We start from the raw sequence: 23069 nt of genomic DNA, 5'->3' as shown, positions 1-23069 counted from the left end.
GCAGTTGTTTTCTTGATTCAGGTATAAAATTCTATTATTTATGGTTATATTTACGCTTTCTAGAAGAGGAAAAGGGTGACTTTAATGAGTTGTAGGTATTTATTTTTTTCTCTTTATATTCATTACATATAGCTTCTTACATTACGAATATAAAAAGAATAGATTTGTGACAGACATAGTAAATTTGCTCCGCAAGATGCTCACTCTTGAGCAATAAAAAGCTTTTGAAACATGTAGATGTAGGCTTGTCAAACAATTCTGCCATATATATTCCATTCTCTTTCTTTGCCGTAGCAAATATCTGTTCTTTTTCCAGCTAGAAGGGAATTGTTAGCAGTCATTAGAATCTTTATCTGTTGGAAGAAGAAAACTCTTAAAGTTATATACATACGACAACGAAACTTTAAACCTTAGAATCACAAAAGCAGAGAAAAACTGTTTTCTAGATAGCTAATAACATTATTTAGTTGAAAGTTCTGCTTCATTGAAATACATGCGTCAAGATCATGTAAGTCCTATTGATTCTAACTCAAGTGTGAATTCCATTATACTCTTTCTTGAATCATTACTGGTTTAGTTTGAGTAATGCTTTTCCGGACTTGTTTTCATATTTTGATAGTACTAAGCTATGATATGGAGGGCAGTAATCTCATCATCTTGCAAAATTTTGGAGAACCACTGTCAGAATGCCAGACTCGTTACTCTATAACCCATGTAATATGGTGCTTTGTGATTTACAATTGGCCATTTTATATGTTCTATAAATCTTGGTATTTAGATGCTAATGTAAAAATGAAAGTAAAAATAAAAAAGTGAATCCTCGTGATTTAAATGCATGAGTTAGTTTCACTTGAAGTGAATGAACTTTTATGAACCTGGAATATCCAAATTTAGATTACTGATTTGTTCTCTTGACTTCCACCGTTGTGATGGAAAAGTATAGCCCAGTGTCTATTATGTGAGCAATCAGTGGAGTGGATATAATATTATTTTGCAATATTTGTTTCTTGTTAGCATTTGATTGGTATGTATTGGGCTTCATTAGAATGCAATTTATTTCAGCAGTGTAGATTGTTATAAACATATTATTTGCTATTCCATTTATTCACTATTATATGTATGTATAACCAATGCATTGATGAGCAATAAAGCTATAACCAATGCATTGCTAAATCTCATTTCCTCATTGTCTCTACTAGTTTCTTATTTTTAGAGCACGGTTGTTTCCTTTTTTCTTTTACTTTGCTAGTTTCGTATTAGCTAAACTTGGTTTTATTGTTGCTGGCTTCAGAACATGTTGTTCAGTCTAGCAATAATGATCATCTCTCAGTTATTTAATTAACTTTAATAGTCGATCTTTGTTATTTTCTTACTGGATATCTTTTTATTAATTTTGTTTACAGCTTTTGAAGACTCGCAAGCAAGTGAAGATGTTTGTTTGAAGACTTCATACAAGTTAACAAGTGTATTATCATTTCGGTAGGACTGTTAGTCAAAAGGTTGCCTTATTATTGAAGGATTTAGTTTTTGCCAAGGCAAAGTTTTATATATTTGTACTAGGGATGTTAGTTTCTTTATTCCGCAAGGTGTTCTGTAAGCAATATAATGACTTATACCATGGTCGTACAGTGATACTAATGAGATGTAATACTATAGTATAATTATTGTATATATATGAAATTCAGATATTATTGAATTTTGTTGATATTCGATTGATTTTCTGTATTATAAGTTTTATAATATTTTTATGTAGACCAAAATAATCGTACATTTATTGTGGTGTATAAATCACTTTTAGTACCAGGTTTTTTGTCCCTATAGACCTTTAGGGACTAGCTGCTACCTTGTGCTTAAGGTATTTAGGGACCAGAAATATGATCTCTAGAATGTGATAATAATAATATAAAGTCTTAAATAACTAATATTGAATTACAAAAAAAATAATATAATGCCATATTAAAAATATAGGAGCTACCATTTATTGGAATGAATATAAAAAGAAAGAAAAATGATAATGAAAACTTCTTTTTAATGTATTTTGTCTTACGTTACATCCGTATTATATTGCTTCAACTTAGCATTTCTCACAATCTAACTTTTAATACTATATTATAATGAATTTTTCTCTATTTTCTTTTTTTTTTTTTTCACAGCAAATGCTCTTCTTGTGTAAGAAATTTAATGTACCTTAAGAGTTTTATCAATTTGGCAAATAATTTTACTTATATAATGATTTTGAAACAAAATTGAATTGATATTTTTGCCTATTTATTAATTCATAAACATAATTATTTGTTGAGATTTTATGTTTCTATGATAGTATAGAAGATACAAATTATTTTCGAACTTACTCCTACTCGAACAATATATTATTCTCTTTATCAATTTGTGTAATGTTTAAAAAGTATATTAAATAATTAGAATAAGTATTTAATTAGGTACAAGACCTCTTGCTTTTAATAGTAACAGTATATAGAAACATCTTGTTTAATAATTAGAATAAATGTGAGCATATTTCCATGGATTTCCGTGAGGATATATAAGGAAATGAAACGTATATATATAAGGATATATAAGAATCTTAAATAATAGTATCTATTTTATAGTTCTAAATCTCAATATTTCTTACTTAATTTAAACAAGAAAAAATTTAATAATCAAAATTTTAGTTGGTTTTAAAGTCGTAAATATTAAAAACAAAATAACTAAATTACGATTTTGTCTACTATAAAATTTATTTGTAAAGAGTAAAAAAGGCGAACGACATTTCACTAAGAGCCTTCGTGCTTTTAATATAATACTAGTTTTAGTGTATGCGCGTTGCGCAAGTACCTCTATCAATGAGTATAGATGCAATACTTGCACTATTTGTATTCAACTTGTTAGTTTACTTACTTTTATTAGTAAGTAAAATTTAATTAAATATTATGTTAGACCAAACGTCATTACGTAGAGATTTAGCGGAATGATTAATTATTGATGGAAAATTCATAATTCCTTTATGGGCTTGCTGATGGTAGGCTATAATCTTGTGTTCTAGTCACTTATTGCACTCTAATTCACTGCACTTTATTTATGTTTGAGTTTTAATTGGTAGTATTTTGTACTTATTGTGTGTTTCTGCCTTGTAGGAGTGATTCCGAGCTATGTAGATGTTGTAGAGCTAATTCGAGCTATTTGGAGCTTTGAAAGTCTGATTAAAAGTCCAAGGAATTAAGTCGAGATCATGTTCGGGGGTCGAGGACCAAGTTTGGACATAAAAAATTGAAGTTTGAACTGTACTCTAAGAAAATCCTACAACCGCGGCGCGTGGGGTGCCGCGACTGTACTGCCACGACCCAAAATCCAACTAGTCGTGATGGCACCTAACCCAACTCTCTAGTTAAGCCAATAACCAACTATCCAATTTAATGAGATTTATTAAGTAAAGAAATGATAATACAACTGCTTTTATACAAGAATTTTCTAAGGACTGCTAGTACAAATCATGAGCGTCTAAGGTTTAAATTTCTTTACAAAACTGAATTGAAATAATTACAACATTTGTTTGAAATGTAAATGAACAGAATTTGAATGTAATGCTACCAAGGACTAGTGATAGCCATAACTGGAATGCAGGTAGATCTTCCGATCCAGCTCTCGTTGTACGCAGCAACATCAGCATCCAACATCTGCACGCAAGGTGCAGAAGTGTAGTATGAGTACAATCGACTCGATGTACTCACTAAGTAACAAACCTAACCTTAGGTTGAAAGCAGTGACAAGCTGGGACAAAGGTCGAAGTCCAACTCCAATAACCAGCAACAGTTCATAACAATATAATAAAAGGGTACATGAAAATAACTCAGAGGTAAGATGCTCAACTCGTTCACAGTTATAGAAAAATAGACATGCTTTTCAAGTGTAACAGTAAATCCTAGATCTCTCAAAATCATATGAGTAAGTTTGAAAACTGTGATTTGTCTAAAAACCTTTCGACAATAAACAAGATGTTCCATTTTTAGATAGCATAATAAAAGTACATCTTTATGCCTACATGTCAATATACATGTAAAATCATGAATGTCACCAAAACCGGGTAGCAGAAGAGAATTCATCTCTATGCATGTATCTCAAGTACACGCGTCAAATGCAATGCTAAGATCCCTGGCACTGCTAGGGCTAACAAGAAAAGGAAGGCTGGTCCTTCTGGTTCTGCTGAAAATCCTAACACAAGAGGAAGAGCCACAAGAAGCCAGCTAAAGCAGAATGAGGCAGATTTGCAAAAAGCCTTTGAAGAAAGCAAAAGAAAAGCGGTTGCAAAAGGGAAGAAGAGGATGGCTGAGCCTGTTAAGGCTGTTGATGTTGATGAGATGGATCTGGTCCATCAATATAAAGATGTGATTGAAGAAGTGGAGGTTCAGACTCCCAAACCCAAGAAATAAAGATGTGATTGAAGAAGTGGAGGTTCAGACTCCCAAACCCAAGAAAGCCAAGCCTTCCACTAAGAAGTCTATCTCTGTGTCAAAGTCTGCTAAACCAACCACCCTAGAAAAAAGGACCAGGTCTGCTGTGAAGACAAAATAAGTGAAAATTGTTGAGGAAGAAGACTGGAGTGAAGAGGAAGAGGAAGACGATTCAGATACTGAGAAGGACAAGATGGCTAAGTTTGGCAAGAGGACAATTCTGAAGGGTAGACTCCTCAGGGATTTGGAGAAGGAAGGGATGGTGCTACTGTTGGAGAAATTAGAATTGCAAGGCCGAAAGGACATGGTCCTTCATATGGATAACATGCTGGCCAGGAGTGAAATTGTTGAATTCATGGCAAATGTTGCAGTGAAGGATGGACGGGTTACCACCTTGGTGAAAGGGGTGCAAATCTCTTTCAATGTGAAGGAGTTGGGTGAAATTCTAGGTGTACCTGCTGAGGGGTAAAATGACTACACAAAGCTTAAGTGGCCAAGCCTAGAAAACCTTCCTAATGCCCTGTCCATTACTAGAAAATTCAGTGACAATGAGGAGGAACTTGAGCCCAAGGCTGTGTACAAGAGTGACATGAAGCCATCCCATAAGATGCTGTTTGAATTTGTCAACAAGTGTGTTCTACCTAGGCAGGAAAGAAGGCACATTGCCAACTTCATGGACTTGGTTTTGATAGAGTGTTTGGATAGTGGGAGGCAGATCAATTTGCCTGGATTTAAAATCTAGCTTCTTGATAGGGTTATAAATGGCTCCAAGACTCATGTTATTACCTATGGCTTCATTCTCACAGTTGTGCTTGCACATTTTAAGGCGCCTCTGAAGAAGTGGGAGGTGGCTACAAGCAAAGATCATTTTGGGGCAAATGCTCTGATTGCTTGTGACTGTGAGGTCCATGCCACTCCTAATGAACCCGGTTCATCCAAGAAAGTACCAATCAATAGCAAGGTCAGAGCCTTGGTGCATGAGAGTGGGGCAAAGGATGCTGAGATTGAGAGGCTGAAGAAAAGGTTGGCTGAGGTGGAGACTAAGAGAGATGCTCTCAGAACTGAGCTGGCAAGAGAAAAGGAGAAGAATGATGACATTCTTCGAGATATGCTGAAACTTCTCCAAGCCAAAAATCAAGCACCCAGTTCTTCCCAGCCTTAAGCTCCTAGCCTAGTGTAGATCCTTCAGTGACCCAGTTAGGGATGTTTTTTTTTTGTTTGCTCATGTTTTTAGTATTTTTATTTCTTTTTATGCTTTGTGGAAGAATCATATCAAGTATCAATGAAAATTGTTGGTTTTTGCTCTAACTGTTTGTTTATATTTCTTTGATGGTTAAAATTCTTAGCTTGATCAATGATGAATAATCCATGATTGCATTTGAAGTAGCCCCAGTGGCCATGAGTAAGTTTTAAAATCTCAGTATCGTACATTTTTTATGCAACTTTTCGATGATGCCAAAAGGGGGGAAAAGGCTGTGTTTTTTAAACTTTGAACAATGATGTTTATAACCTAATGAACCTGGTCCTTGATGATAAGTGATAAAAAAGAAAAATGTTTCTAACATTGTGTTGATGTTGAGCTAAGTTGAAACATGCCCTAAGCTTATAAAAAACACAGAGTTTGTCATCATTAAAAAGGGGGAATTTGTTGGCCTAAGTGAAAGTTAGTTTTGAAGATTGAAAAGGAAGCTCAGGCATGAATCAAGTCCATCCCTTATGTGCATAGACGGGCAGATTCGAGCATGTAGGATGCACGTGAAAGATATAAGTTTAACAAGGTAAAATTGTTATCTCCTAATCGAAAAGGTTTCATAATTGATAAGGAGAAGGACTCCTTAATAAAAGAGAACACTATCCAAGATAAGGGAGGAGTTAGAAGTTGAGATCAACTAGAACTCTTCCACCAAGGAAGAGTAGCATTAGAACTCTAGTTATTTTCTACTCTACTAACTCTATAAATCGCAAGACGTTATCATTCTACAGGGAAGCACAAAAGCATAAGTTAAACGTGAATTGAGAGCAAAATAGTAAGGCATTTTGCAAGCAATCCGTGTGTGATTCAAGTGTGCAAACCTGAAACTACATGAACCAGATAGAAGAACTAGCTCTAAGTGTCTATCTTTTATTCTAGTTCAATTGTAGTATGTGTTTTCATATTGTACCTTTCAGTTTTATCTAGAGGCAATTGTAATAGGTACTCAGAGTATTCAAGTTAGAGTTAACTTGAAGTTCTCGCAGCAGTTAGAGGTTGGTTGCCACCACAGTCCCGAAGGTACAAATTTCGAGTCGTGATATGCCGGTATTGTTGGGGCCCATAGTGGTTGTTTCTTGCTATTATTTTACCGATTTCATTGATATTTCGTACTCAGTCATATTCATTTATTTCATATCATATCTCAGTTTTTGTTGTTAATTATTGATATGTCATATCATTGTTTTCGGTCTAGTATCATGATATTGTGAGCCCGTGAGAGAGAGACTGGAGAGATTGATAACTGAGTGAGGTCGAGGGCCTGATAATGAGTGACATTTAAGGGATCGGGCTGCACGCCGCAGCGGTTATACTGATTTATGATAGCGCTTGGGCTGAAGGAGTCCCTCCGGAGTTTGCACACACCCCTAGTGAGTGCGGTTGATTATATTGAGGGATGTATCTTCCCTGGATATGGATCTTGTCCAAACCATTATATACCTGGGGATGGATCTTCCCCACGGGCTAGATTGGCCCTACTCAGTACTGGGTGACTGATGGTCAGTCGATGTATATATTCCAGGAATGATCTTCCCTGAGTAGGAGTGGCCATATATAGTACTGAGTGATTCAGCAATTGAGAGTGTCAACACATGAGCCTGTCAGCATGGTACATCATATACATCATGTGCATTGGCATGTAGAAGTAGAGAAGTTATATTCTTCTTATCATTCATATTTGATCTATTTTACTATTTTGAGTTTATCTGTTGAATTTGAAAGCATGCCTACATTTCTGCACTGTTATTTCTATATTGAACTGTGCCGGTAGAGTTCGTCACTATTTTCAGTCCAAAATTTGGATTTGTTACTTATTGAGTTGGTTGTACTCACGCTACACCCTGCACCACGTGTGCAGATCCAGGTGCTTAAGGTCACGGCGGCTCTGAGTGTGGAGTCAGGATCTCGGGAGACTATCGAGGTAGCTACATGACGTTTGTAGACCTTGGCCCTATTATCTTCTGTTGTAGATGCTGATGTACTCGGTGATACCCCGGTTTTGGGAGAGATTTGTATTGCGTTGTGGTTTTATTTCGGTTTTTAAAGGATTTTTCTTAAATATTAACTGCTTCCGTTTAATTTTCAAAGCTTTTATTTGGTTGAACTGGTTGATTAGTTGGCTTGCCTAGTTCCACGATAGGCGTTATCACGACGGTCTGATTTGGTTGAACTGGTTGGATTTCGTTTCACATTATTTTTTTAGTTCTTGTGAAGGGAGAGAGGTAATAACCTATCTAGTAAATCTCTTCTCATTTATAGAAGATGGAACTTCATAATGACAGGTTGGAGGCTAATTCTTCGCCGGGAAATGTAAAGCAAGAGATAACTGAGTTGAAGGAACAACTGCAGAGGTGGTCTTGCGAGGAGCAACATAGACCATCGCCATCCTTCCCTCCAAGAACTCCCCACCTTGCTCTTGGGGTGACTCGAACTCACAACCTCTTGGTTGGAAGTGGAGGTTGCTTACCATCAGAGCAACCCCTCTTGTCTATTAGATAAATATATTGCATTAAAACAAAAATATTGTCAAGCACGAATATTATATTTTCTTATGTAAATGCTAAAAGCTAATTTGGGAAATTCCTTATAAGAAATATAAATATTCAATTTTTTTCATAATAACTAATTCTAGATCCCCGCGAGTACATTATGGTCTGTGAATTAGGTACCTGATCTTATTCGTGATAGTGCCTCTTGAGCATTATATCGACCTATCTTTACATATTTGATAGGTCGAATCTAAGTTGAAGGAGATCATGCATAGTCTTGAAAAGCATTTGGGGGCAGAAAAATATGCGGAGAGCAACAATCAATTATTTAGAGAAGAAAGCTCAAAGGGAGAGTAAGGCGCTCAACCTCAAAGGTTGGTGTCTATTTTATAAGTTATTGTCTTTTATTTTTCTTTTGTCAACTTCAACTTCCAGTATTATTCAAACATATAATTGCATATTTGTAATATCATTCATGGCATTATTTTCTTTCACTAATATTTTTAACTTAAACTTGTACATGTTGCTAATTCATTGACGTAATTGGTCTTTGCAAAGTAGCTTAATTTTTCCAGTCTTTTTCAGAGTTTTGTGTTGCGGCCCTGTGAGTTAAAATTATCCGTCAGGTAAGGCTGCCTATCGGTCGCATATTTATGCTTAACGGTTGGGCTTATCGATTATTGACTTTTAGATTTACTAATCTCCTAGCCAACTAATAAGATATCAGGTGGTTCGGTATCGGATTAGCAATTTTTTTTAAAGTAAATTTCCGCCTTGTGGTGACGGTCCCTTCTATAGATCACCAAAAAAAAAAAAACAGTACAAGCAAAGAAGCAGTCCAGTTGACATGCTCCACAGAATGCTACGAGGGATGGATGATCCAAACCCTTCACATCAAAATTCCTCTTGTTCCCCATATCAACATAAACCTATGCCCAAAACATTGCACCTTATTGTACAAGGAACAAGAGCATAAAACTTAAAAGACTTAATACAAAATAAATACAACTAACTCTGCACGATAGAGTGTTTCTTTGTTGTAGTTGCCTCAAAAATTGAAATGTTGTCGCAGTCAATAAAATCAGGAGCTTAGTTGGGCTGCAGAAGTTGAGGAATACACACCAGATTGTGTTGACTATCTTGCAGATATTTAGGATTCTGTTTTCTTTTTTAAAGTTTGTTTGCTATCTTCAAGTTCAGTTCCTCCTTTTTAGTTAGCATTAGAGTTATTTAGCATATTTTTAGCAGTATTTATTGATAGTCAGTTACTGACTTTATGTATTTAAGCAAGCTTTCATGATCAATACAAATACAGATCTTTCAAGTCACTTTACTGCTCTCTGCTGTCAATAGAATTAACAGTGGCATCAGAGCTTTTTTGTTCTTAAGGGACTTGTGAGAGTGTGAGTTATCAACTGAGTGAAAACCCAAATACTTAATCAGACCGTCCATAAAATTGCATTAAAGAATTATGGAAGGTAAGAGTGTTTTTTCATCAATTGCTCCACCAGTTTTTGATGGAGAAAACTATCAGGTTTAGGCTGTCAGGATGGAAGCTTACATGGATGCATGTGATCTCTGGGAGGCAGTAGAGGAGGATTATGAAGTTCCTCCTTTACCAGGCAATCCTACCATGACTCAGATCAAAACTCACAAAGAGAAGAAGACCAGGAAGTCGAAGGCGAAGGTGCAATCTGGGACTTTCTGAAAAAAGAATATTATGGAGATGAAAGAATTCGAGGCATGAATGTCTTAAACCTGGTGAGGGAATTTGAAATGCAAAATATGAAGTAATCTGAGACTATTAAAGAGTACTCAGATAGATTTATCAATCTGGCAAATAAGGTAAAGTTACTTGGCGCCGAATTTTCTGACAAAAGAATTGTGCTGAAAATTTGCTTCTTTACCTGAGAAGTTTGAAGCAACAATTGCTTCGCTGGAAAATACAAAAGATCTGTCAAACATTACTTTGGCAGAACTTTCAAACTCTTTGCAAGCACAGGAACAAAGAAGATTGATGAGGAACAAGGGATCTGTTGAAGGAGCTTTGCAAGCAAGGCAACTATTCAACCCTGGCAGCAAAGGCAAGAAGCATAAGGGCAAGAAGAGCTATTCTACGTCAACAGAAGCTGTTGCAACTGAAAATAGCAACAACAACAAAGGTGGAAAATATCCACCTTGCCAGCATTGCGGGAAGAGAAACCATCCACACTTCAAGTGTTGGAGAAAACCTGCTATAAGATGCAGAAAGTGTCATAAACTTGGGAATGCTGAGATTATTTGCAAAGAGAAAGGACCACAACAATCAAATGAAGCACAAATTGCAGAGCAACAAGAAGAAGAGAAATTGTTTGTGGCGACATGTTTTGCAAGCAAAAGCTTAAGTGAAAGTTGGTTAATTGACAGTGGTTGTACAAATCATATGACTCGTGATGAGGAAATTTTCAAAGTGTTAGACAAATCTGTAACCTCTAAAGTCAAAATTGGTAATGGTGATTATCTTTCTGCCAAAGGGAAAGGCACAGTAGCTGTTGAAAGTTACTCAGGTACAAAGTTAATTACGGATGTGCTCTTTGTTCCTAAAATTGATCAAAATTTGTTTAGCGTAGGCCAGTTTTTGGAGAATGGTTTCAAGCTTATTTTTGAGGACAGGATGTGTGTGATCTTTTATCCAAAGGGTCAAGAAGTCTGTCGAGTTAAAATGAGAGGAAGAAGTTTTTCCTTTGATCCAATGGAGGAAAAGTTGGCTGCCTATCCAAGCCATGTGATAACTGCAGATGTATGGCACAAGAGACTCGTGAATTTCCATCAGAGGGCACTCTTTTACATGTCGAAGAAAGATATGGTTCAGGGACTACAACCCATGGAGGAGGAACTCTCAAGCTGCAGCACATGTCAATTGGGAAAGCAAAGCAGGATGCCTTTTCCCGAGGCAACCTGGAGAGCATCAGTGAAACTTCAATTAGTCCATACCGATTTGTGTGGACAACACTGCTTCTCTCAAAAGAAGTAAATATTTCATAGCATTCATTGATGATATGACATGTGTATGTTGGATTTATTTTCTCAGGTTCAAATCTGAAGTAACTGAAGTGTTCTGGAAATTCAAAGCTTTGGTAGAAAATCAAAGTGGTTGCAGGATACAAATGCTGAGATCAGATAATGGTACTGAGTACATATCGGATCAATTTGAAAGGTTCTGTGAAAATGCAGGAATTGAGCATCAACTCACTGCCCCATATACTCCGCAACAGAATGGGGTTAGTGAAAGGAAGAATAGGACGATAATGTATATGTCTAGGTGCTTGTTACATGAGAAGGGCCTACCAAAGAATTTATGGGCAGAAGCAGCTAACACTGCATTTTTTGCTGTACAGGTTGCCTACAAAAGCAGTGGAGGGAAAGACACCTTTTGAGGCATGGCATGGGTATAAACCTTCCTTAAAAAACTTAAAGATCTTCGGTTGTTTGTGTTTCTCTTATATTCCACAGGTTAAGAGAGACAAGTTAGATAAGAAAGTTGAACCTGGAGTGTTTATTGGTTACAGCACGGTCTCTAAAGCTTACAGAATTTTGCAGCCTCATACAGGAAGAATTGTGATAAGCAGAGATGTCTTTTTTTATGGAGAATGAGCAATGGGACTGAGAAGAAGGTAAGCAGAATCAGATTACAAGCAATCTACCCGATTCTGATGAGAACATTGATCACCAACCTGTGAGAGGAACGAGGTTGCTCTCTGGCATATACCAGAGATGCAATGTGGCTATTTTAGAGCCGTCTGGATTCGAGGAATCCATTTCATATCCTAAGTGGCAAGCTGCAATGCAGGAGGAGCTTTCGATGATTGAGAAGAACGAGACCTGGCAGCTTGTGGAAAAGCCTCAAAATAGGAAGATCATTGGTGTGAAGTGGGTTTACCGCACGAAATTAAATGCTGATGGTTCGGTTAACAAGCTCAAGGCTAGACTTGTTGTGAAAGGTTACTCGCACATTTTTGGAGTTGATTATTCGTGAACCTTTGCTCCAGTTGCTAGACTTGATACTATAAGATTCTTACTAGCTATTGCTGCTCAAAAGAGTTGGAGAATCTTTGTCAAGTCAGCTTTTTTAAATGGTTTTCTGCTGGAGCAAATATATGTGGAACAGCCTCAAGATTTTTCTGGAAGGGGACATGAAGACAAAGTTTATCTATTGAAGAAAGCTCTTTATGGTTTAAAACAAGCTCCAAGGGATTGGTACAGTCGAATTGATGCGCATTTGCAAGGCTTAGGTTTTAAGAAAAGCCTAAGCGAATCAACTCTCTTTATTAGAAAAAGAGATTCTGATATTGTAATTATATCACTTTATGATCTTCACCTATCCTGAAAACGAAAGTAGCAGAAATGAGGATATTGCGGTGGATGTGCGAGCACACTAGGATAGATAAAATTAGGAATGACGATATTCGGGAGAAAGTGCACGTGGCTCCCATTGATGACAAGATGCGGGAAGCGAGGCTTAGATGATTCGGACATGTTCAGAGGAGAAGCCCAGATGCTCCGGTACGGAGGTGTGAGCGGCTGGTTGTGGAGGGCACGAGAAGAGGTAAATGGCGGCCTAAAAAGTACTGGGGAGAGGTGATCAGGCAGGATATGGCGAGGCTCCAGATTTTCGAGAACATAACACTTGATAGGAAGATGTGGAGGTCGAGTATTAGGGTTGTAGGTTAGGAGGTAGTTGAGTCGTGCCTTATTTCGTACCATTGTGGGACTAGCCATATAGGGTTTTTGTTTAAGATAGCTAGTGGCAATGTTGTGTCTTACTATTTCGCTTTTCAGTGCAGGTCCTATTTACTAGCTATCGCTTTTGCTTTGCATCTTTCTTCTGGATTTCATGGTGTTCCTATTTTTCTTATGATTGTTGTGGTAATATTAATATTGTCTCCCTTTGCTTTGCATCTTTCTTCTGGATTTCATGGTGTTCCTATTTTTCCTATGAGTGTTGTGGTGTTACTAACATTGTCTCCTTTTGTCCTTTTGTCCTTTTGTTTTTTGAGTCGAGGGTCTTTCGGAAACAGTATCTCTACTCCTTCGAAGTAGGGGTAAGGTCTACGTACACACTACCCTCCCCAGACCCCATTAGTGGGATTTTACTGGGTTGTTGTTGTTGTATAATCTTCTTGTAACAGGCAACAACCTTGAAATGATCGAGGAATTCAAGGTAGAGATGAAGAAAGTATTCGAAATGACAGACTTGGGAGAAATGTCTTACTTTCTTGGAATGCAGATTCATCAAACTCAAAATGAAGTGTTCATTTGCCAAAAGAAGTATGCAAGAGAGATTATGAAGAAGTTCAAAATGGAAGATTGCAAGCCTATGAACACTCCAATAAATCAGAAAGAGAAGCTGGTCAAGGATGATGGTAGTAACAAGGTTGACGAGGCTAGTTACAGAAGTATGATTGGATGTCTTATGTACCTCACTGCCACTAGACCTGATATTCTTCAGGAAGTAAGTGTATAGTCCAGATTTTTAAATTGTGCGAGTGAAATGCACATGAAAGCAGCCAAAAGAGTGATAAGGTACGTCAAGGGGACTTTGGACAATGGTGTTAAGTTCTCTAAGTGTCAGACTTTTAAGTTTCAAGGTTATTCTGATAGTGATTGGGCAGGTTCAGTTGATGATATGAAAAGCACTTCAAGTTATTGTTTTAGCCTTGGTTCAATATGTTTTTCATGGTGCTCAAAGAAGCAGGAAATTATAGCACAGTCAACTGCAGAAGTTGAATTCATTGCTGCAACTGCAGCAGTTAATCAAGCTCTTTGGCTAAGGAAAATCCTGTTAGATCTTGACCTGGAGCAACAAGCAAGCACAGAAGTGTTTGTGGATAATCAGGTAGCCATAGCAATTTCTCATAATCCAGTTTTTCATGGTAAAACCAAGGATTTTAATATCAAATTGTACTTTCTAAGGGAAGTGCAAGAAGGAGGAGAGGTGAAATTGGTGTATTGCAGGTCAGAAGATCAAATTGCTTATCTGTTTACAAAGCCATTTCATGTTAATAGATTTGAGTTTCTTAGAAGCAAACTTGGAGTCTGCAATTCTTGAGGCAGGAGGAGTGTTGTAGTTGCCTCAAAAATTGAAATGTTGTTGCAGTCAATAAAATCAGGAGCTTAGTTGGGCTGCAGAAGTTGATGAATACACACTAGATTGTGTTGACTCTCTTGCAAATATTTAGGATTCTGTTTTCTTTTAGAAAGTTTGTTAGCTATCTTCAAGTTTAGTTCCTCCTTTTTAGTTAGCAGTAGAGTTGTTTAGAATATTTTTAGCAGTATTTATTGATAGTCAGTTACTGACTTTATGTATTCAAGCAAGCTTTCATGATCAATAAAGATACAGATCTTTCAAGTCACTTTACTGCTCTCTGTTGTCAATAGAATTAACATTCTTTTCTTCTTGTGTCTGATAGATGGCATCTGCTGCAAATCTAGAGTATATGGCCCCCATGCTTGTCTGGGCATTTCATTAGCATTATAGAAAAAAATCTCTTGTTCGTCAATGCTCCATTTCGCTAGAGCATCCGCAACTTGATTTGCTTCCCTGTAACAATGTTGAAGAACACAATCCGTATGAAGAATGGCTTTCTGAATCTCCTGAATGTTGTTCTTCATCTGCCAAGATGATTTGCTTAATTCCTTCACCATGTTGATCACAATAAAAGTCACATTCCAGCGCTATATGAGAATATCCTTCGGCAAGGCACCATTTTATACATATGAGGGCAGCTTTGGCCTCTATCGGATTAGCAATTATCGGGCGGTTTATCAGCCAAATTAAAGAGACAATGAAAATAAAATCAGTACACTCTACTTATAATCAAAGAAGTGGCAATGCAATTACTTCCTTCGCAAAAACAAGACGGCAACATTGAAATACTTCTGGCCATCGCTTAGTGCGGAGGTCTGGAGAAGACGGGTGCAAGAAATGTGAAGAAATTGGCCAACCGCAAATTGGCTTAACGGCTTAATGGTATCGGATTATCGGATTAATATTTAACACAGAATTCTAAGTCATTCTCGTTTCCTTTGAAGCTATAGAAATTTATGGTTCTTCCACTGTTTGTCTCATGCTTTGTTCTTGTCCGCATATTGTAAAGTTCTCACTTTTGTCATCAGGTTTTGTTTGATGTATGAGTTAGGAGGACGTCGTTCATACAGCTGCTGCAAATGTCGAAATCATCTCTCATTTGATGATGATATTATCTCTAAAATGTTTCAGGTGAAATCGTTCACCTGAAACATCTCTAAGGAGGAGGAACATGAAATTAAACAGATGACTCGGATCTCAACAGGATAGCTCTACACAAAGCTCAAGCAGACTATATAAGGTGGCTTAAGACTCAGGAATCTATTCTGAGGCAGAAAGCTAGGGTGAAATGGGCAGAGAACACTACTAGAAATTCGATAAAAACCGACCAAAACAACCAACCAACTTTGGTCGGTAATGGCTAATAACCGTCCAAAACGCGACCATTTACTTGTGGACGGTATTTTAGCGATCGGAAAGGCATACCGACCAACTTTGGTCGGTCAATTAAATTCAAAAAAGAAAATATTGCAAAAAAAAAAAAACCGACCAAAGTTGGTCGGTTTTTTAATTATGTAATCAAAAGATTCACCATCTGGCAATCGAACCGAGGTTTGTACTGTGGCAGGATACTATTCTACCACTAGACCATTGGTGCATTTTGTTTTAAGACTGTCTTTTATTTGATTTATACTCTTTAATTATATTTTCGCACGAAAATAACCGACCAAAGTTGATCGGTTTTATTAAAAAATAAAATTACAAACCAAAGTTGGTCGGTTTTTTAAAATGACCGGCCGAATTAACTGATCAATTTTGGTCGGTTTTTTTAATATTAATTTTTATTTATTTTAATTGAAAAACTGACCAAAGTTGGTCGGTTTCTTGAAAAATAAATTTTGCGGGACTCAAAAATAGTTTCCCACATTTTTGCGAAAAAAAACCGACCAAAGTTGGTCGGTTTCGTAAAAAAAAATTAAAAAATAAAATATTTTGAAAAACCGACCAACTTTGGTCGATTTTTTGGCCGGTTGTTTGACCGACCAAAGTTGGTCGGTTTTTGCCGAATTTCTAGTAGTGGGAAGGCTACACCAATTCAAAATACTTCTACAGCCTTATTAAGGGAAGGAGAAGAAGAGCTCAGATTCTCAGAATTAAGGACTCCGGGGGCAATTGGATGGTTGATTCTAATAACATTGCGCAGGCTGCCATTGATCACTGTGGCAACTTATTCTCTCAACCTGATGTTAGTAGTGATATGAGTATCTTCGTATACTTGGAAGATAGAGCCACTGACCAGCACAATGATATGCTTTAGGAATGTCCCTCTGAAGAAGAAAATAAATCGGCTATATTTTCTATGGATCCTATAATAGCTCAGCTGGACCCAATGGCTTCAATGGACATTTTTTTCAATCCTCGTGGGAAGTGATCAAAGTTGATTTAATGGCTTTTGTGAGGGCCTTCTTCACTGGAGCTAATCTCACTAGATATTACACATATGCTTGCTTGGTTCTCATTCCTAAGGTGAAGCCCCCGACTGATTTTAGCCAACTAAGACCTATAAGCCTTCGCAATTTCACCAATAAATTTTTTTTCAAGATCATTGCCACGAGATTAACCCCTATATATTCTCCCTAGTGTTGTTTCTGAGAACCAAACTGGGTTTGTGAAAGGTAGGATCATCACTGAAAATATTCTTCTGGCTCAGGAGATTGTTCATGGTATCAAGGGAGGGAAGGAGGGTGGCAATGTGGTCATGAAACTGGACATGTCTAAAGCCTACGACAAAATGTCATGGACCTTCCTTACATCGGTTCTCAGGAAGCTTGGATTCAAGGAATCCTATATAGAGCTCATTCACAGGCTAATATCAAATAATTGGTATTCTATCATTGTCAATATAACAAGGCTTGGTTTCTTTAGATCCTTTAGAGGTCTAAAACAAGGTGATCTTCTTTCCCCTGCCCTTTTTATTCTTGCTGCCGAGGCTCTCTCAAAGTCTCTGAATCATCTCCATTCCAACAACAATTTCAAAGGTTTCAACATGAATGCTAATGGTCCACAAATCAATCTCCTCTGTTATGCTAATGATGTGGTCTTATTCTTCTCCATCAGAAGACAGTCCATCAAGCTAATAATGAAGAAGATTAAAAGCTACCAACAGGCTTCTGGGCAGGAAGTGAACAAGGAGAAAAGTTGTTTCATCACACACCATGATCTTGATCCAAGGACTAACAGAAGGATTAAGAAATAGACTGGATATGAGTAATCTAACTTTCCTTTCACCTACCTGGGTTGTCCTATCTACATAAGAAGGGAAAGGATCAATCTTTTCACTGATCTGGCTACTAAAGTGGTTTCTAAAGCAGGTGCTTGGCAAAGCAAGATGCTCATGACTGGAGGCAAAGCTCTGGTCATTAAGCACATTCTCCAGTCGCAGATTCTTCATCTCTTCACAGCCATGGAACCTCCTATGTCCATCCTATTACAAATAGAGAAGTACTTCTCCAACTTTTTCTGGGGAATGAACGAGGGGAAGAGTAAATACCACTAGTGCTCATAGAGGAAAATGTGTAATCCAACTAAGGAAGTGGGACTAGGTTTCAAAAGACTCAAAGATATCTGCAATAACTTCACAGCCAAACGATGGTGGAGACTTAGAACCATCGATTGTGGTCTAAGTTCATCAAAGCTAAATATATCCCAAGAACCAACATGGTGGATAAAGTCATTGCTTCCAACAACTCCCATATATGGAGAAACTTACTTCAAATAGTCCTCAGGTGGAGCAATACATCAAATGGGAAATAAATGCTGGTAACGTTTTCTTTTGGTGGGACAATTGGCCTAGTCCAGGCCCTATTGCTCAAAGGTTACAACTCTCTAGAAAACCAGGGAGTATCATGGTTAAAGACTATATTCTCGACAGGCAGTGGGATATCCCTAATCTCAGCACCTTTCTACCTAACACGATTGTTCAAGATATTACACAAGTAGAAATTGGTGACAATGAAAATGCGGACATTGGTATATGGACACTGGAGAATACTAGCAATTTCTCATGCTCTTCAGCCTTTGACAAGCTTAGACAGACAACCTAAGGATCCAATGGCTGCTCATATTTGGGGAAAGGTATCCCTTTCAAGGTTTCCTTCTTCATGTGGAAACTTTTCAGGAAGAAGTTACCTCTAGATGATATTATTCTGAAGTTCGGCATTCAAACGACTTCCAGTTGTACATGTTGCAGAAATGCATATCCTGAAACTGTGGACCATGTCTTCTCTACTATTTACATGGACTCCAAAGTTTGGAATCATTTTTGCGGGCCCTCTGGGCATCGCGCACGGAGGGACTACAGTTAAAGGGGTCTTGGACTGTTGGTGGCAAACGAGACCAAAGAATGCACTTCATAAATTATTACTCAATATCACCCCTTGTTACATCATGTGGGAACTCTGGAAAGCACGATGTGCGAAGAAATATAGTAACAAGTCCACTACATTATTTAGGATTGCTACTCATGTTCTCTTTAATGTGCAGGTTAATATTTCTAAATGTTATAGTAGAGTAGACTATAACTGGAGCTGGCAAAATATCTGTTACTTAGCAGAAACTTATAAACCCAAGATAATTAGTGTTCTGGTGTGCTGGGAAAAGCCTCAAGGGGATACATGAAAGATTAACACCGATGAAAGTTTTGTAGCCACTAGCGGGCAAGCAGGAATAGGGGGGATTGTTAGAAAGGGAAATTGGGACTTGATTATGGCTTTTGCCAAACCAGTGCAATTCTCAACTAACACTCTTTGTGAAATACATTCTGCTATCTATGGAATTAATTGGTGCTATCAACAACAACCTCCATAACTCATGCTAGAGATGGATTCACAAGTGGCCGTGAAGATGATCCAAGGACCGGTTAAACCACCATGGAAGCTTCGAAGAGCTGTGGAGGAGGTGCAAAATAAGATGCTTGAAAGACGCTTCCACATAAAACATTGTTATAGGGAAGCTAATGCGGTGGTCGACTCTCTTGCAAAGCTTGCTATAACATCAGGCAATGAGAGAATCTTTCTCATAGAGGAAGACTTACCAGAGAACTCAAGAAGGCCCCTGCGAATGGATAAATTACAGTTGGCCTCCTTCAGATTCAAAAGGGCAAGCACTCAGGATGGCACTAGGATCCTCCTTAAACAACACTCGAGGGGCGGTCAAATCTTTGAAGACAATCCTCCCCTTCCCCCGACCTGATATTAGTTATAGCATTGTCTTATGCAATACTGTAATCATAATGTATTCGGTCCTTTTGGTGTCCTCTAGAGGTTTTGATTTTATGTCCCCCTCCTTATTTATCAATAAACAAGGTAGGGGTCCTGCAAAACCCCCCACCGAAATAGGGACACAACATGGTTGGGTGGTTTGAAAGAAAAAAAAATTTCATCTGTCCATTTATAGTTACTTGATCACTATTGTCATGCACTTTATCTGTGATCATCTGGTTTATGAGCATTAACTATAGAAATTAGAAAAGATATAATTGTTGTTTTACAGGCAAGTAGTGGCAAAGCTTTCCTTTTTTCTCTCGTGAAGAATATTATTCTTGGAACCAAAGATGTCACGACCCGAAATTTTCACCTTCGGACCGTGATGGCGCCTAACATTTCACTTGCTAGGCAAGCCAACGTTAGAATAATATTATCAATTTTTAAAATAATTTTTAAATTTATTAATAATCAAAGAACAAATACGGAAGTAAAGTCTGAAATGTAGTGAATAATCCATAAAAATAACGGTGTCTAAATATTTGATCACCCAAAAGGTCATCTTATATTTTAGAACTCGAATTTGCGCTCTTAAGCATTAAAAATCTCATTTTTACCCTCCTCGATTTACGTGCACAGTCCGGGCAGGTTTTCGGAAAGCTTTTATGTTGAAAATTGATGAAAATAAGAATTTATGCCTTAAAAGTTGATTTTAGTTGACTTCGGTCAACATTTTGATAAACGGGCCCAGATCCAATTTTGACAGTCTCGGTGGGTCCGTATCGAATTATGGGACCTGGACGTATGCCCGGAATCGAATTCGGAGGTCCCTAGCTAAAGTTATGAATTTTTGATGAAAATTAAAAGTGTGAAAAATTATTTATTTTTAAGAATTGATTGATTTTTGGCATTGTTAGTCCCGAATCCGTATTTTGGTTTTGGAGCCCGGTACAGGTTCATTATGATATTTAAGACTTGTCTGTAAAATTTGGTGAGAAACGGAGTTGATTTGACGTGATTCGGAAGTCTAGTTGAGAAAATAAAAATTTTAAAGTGTTCTTGAGAATTTCATTTGATTTGGTGCTAAATTCGGAGTTCTAGATATTATTTTGGCGATTCGATCGCGCGAGCAGGTCCGTATGATATTTTTAGACTTGTGTGCACCTTTGGTTTGGAGCCCCGAGGGCTCGGGTGAGTTTCAGATAGGCTACAGAGTGAATTGAACATAGAAATCATAGTTGGTATGCTTCAGGTCTGCAGACTTCGCAATTGCGAGGTCTGGCTCGCAAATGCGAGCATCGCATTTGCGAAGAAGCTTCGCAATTGCGAGCAGTGGGGTTGGAAGGGGACCTTCACATTTGCGAGATTTTCGACGCATTTGCGATGGTTCAATGTTCGCAATTGCGAAAAAATGGTTCGCATTTGCGAAGGCAATAGAGTTGCGAGAAGTTCGCATTTGCGATACTTTTCTCGCATTTGCGAAGCCCAGGTCGCAAATGTGATATCTGCAGCTGATCAAAATGACATTTGGACGAGATTTTTGATTCATTTCCCAAATCTTCAAAACCTAAAACACAAGAGGCGATTTTTCAAAAACCATTCCTTCCCCAAATCATAGGTAAGTGATTCTAAACTAGTCTCTTTCAATCTTTTACATCTTATAACAAGATTTCAACCTAGAATCTAGAATTTTTATGGTGAAATTAGGATTTATGGGTAGAACTTAGGAATTTCAAAATTTGGGGATTTAGACCTCGAATTGAGGTCGGATTCCAAAACCAATTGTATATTTGGACTCGTCTCAGAATGAGTGTTCGGATTTCGTAAGTTTTTTCGAGATTTGAGACGTGGGTTCCACTGCCAATATTTTAATAAATTTTATATTTTATCCGGAAAATTAGTATATTCATATGGAATTAATTCCTATGATTCGTATTGAGTTGAATAGATTTGAAGCTTTCAGAGATAAATTTGAAAGGAAAAAGTTGTGGTTGAGTAACTGATTGGAATTTGCAAAGCGAGGTAAGTGTCGTGGTTAACCTTGACTTGAGGAAATAGAATCCTTAAATTATTTGTTATGTGAAATGTATGTGAACGACGTATAGGCGAGGTGACGAGTGTCTATACGTCATCAAATTAATTGTTTGCATATTTACTTGAAAAATCATAATTGTTTTAAATTATGAATTAATTATTAAAATAATTGTTTCTCTCATATTCTTTGTCAAATATTAATTCTTGAATTCCTGCATTAATTGTTACATGCCATTGGAATTATGTGCCTTAATTGTTATTTGACATTTAGCATATTAAATATTAGACTGCATATTTTCTCTCTGATTTCTATAATAATTTACTATTTGCCTTTGTTTGTTTCTTAATTAAATCATAATTATTGTATGCTTGTTGTCTTATACGTTTATATTAATTGTTGCATTTATTGGAGAAATTCTTCTATAAGAATTGGTAAATGAATGTGTTGGAGGAGCGGGTTGCACGCCGCAACGGGATCGATTATAATGAATATACTGGATGATCAGGTTGCACGCCGCAACAGAATTAATTATAATGACTATATTGGAGGATCGGGTTGCACACCGCAACAGACTTATTAAAAGTCCATATTGGAGGATCGGGTTGCACGCTGCAACAGACTTATTAAACGTCCATATTGGAGGATCGGGTTGCACGCTGCAACAGACTTATTTAAAAGTCGACATACATATATATATATTGGGGGATCGGGTTGCACGCCGCAACATACTTGATTAAAATGAATATATTGGAGGAGCGGGTTGCACGCTGCAACATAACTGAATGTGAATATATTGTGAGAGCGGGTTTCACGCTGCAACAGAACTGAATATGAATATATTATGAGAGCAGGTTGCACGCTGCAACAGAATTGAATGTGAATATATTGTGAGAGCGAGTTGCACGCTGCAACAGAATTGATGGAAATGATAATTGGTTATAACTGCTGAGTTGGCTTCAATTATTATAACTGAGTTACCCGATTTATTTCTATTATTGTTGTCGTTACTGATATTGCGTACAAGAAATGTAAGTGTCCCTTCTTAGCCTCGTCACTACTTCGTCGAGGTTAGGCTCAGCACTTACCAGTACATGGGGTCGGTTGTATTGATACTACACTCTGCACTTCTTGTGTAGATTTTGGAGTTGGTCCCAGCGGCATACCATACACTTGCTCGGATTTCAACTACTCAGAGGAGACTTGAGGTGTAACTGCACGGCGTTCGCAGTTCTGAAGTCCCCATATACTTTACTTTAGTTGTGTGTTTGTTTCCAGATAGCTTTATTTTATTCAGACCTTTATTTGTATTTATTCTAGAAGCTCGTGCACTTGTGACACCAATTCTGAGATGGTATTTAGACACCGTTATTTTTATGAATTATTCACTATAGTTTGGACTTTACTTCCGCAATTGATCTTTATTATTAATAAATTTAAAAATTGTTTTAAAAATAGATAATATTATTCCAACGTTGGCTTGCCTAGCAAGTAAAATGTTAGGCGCCATCACGGTCTAAAGG

This window comes from Nicotiana tabacum, chromosome 22, assembly GCF_000715075.1.
Source record: "Nicotiana tabacum cultivar K326 chromosome 22, ASM71507v2, whole genome shotgun sequence".
Classification (NCBI taxonomy): Eukaryota; Viridiplantae; Streptophyta; class Magnoliopsida; order Solanales; family Solanaceae; genus Nicotiana; species Nicotiana tabacum.
This window is presented reverse-complemented; position numbering follows the sequence as displayed.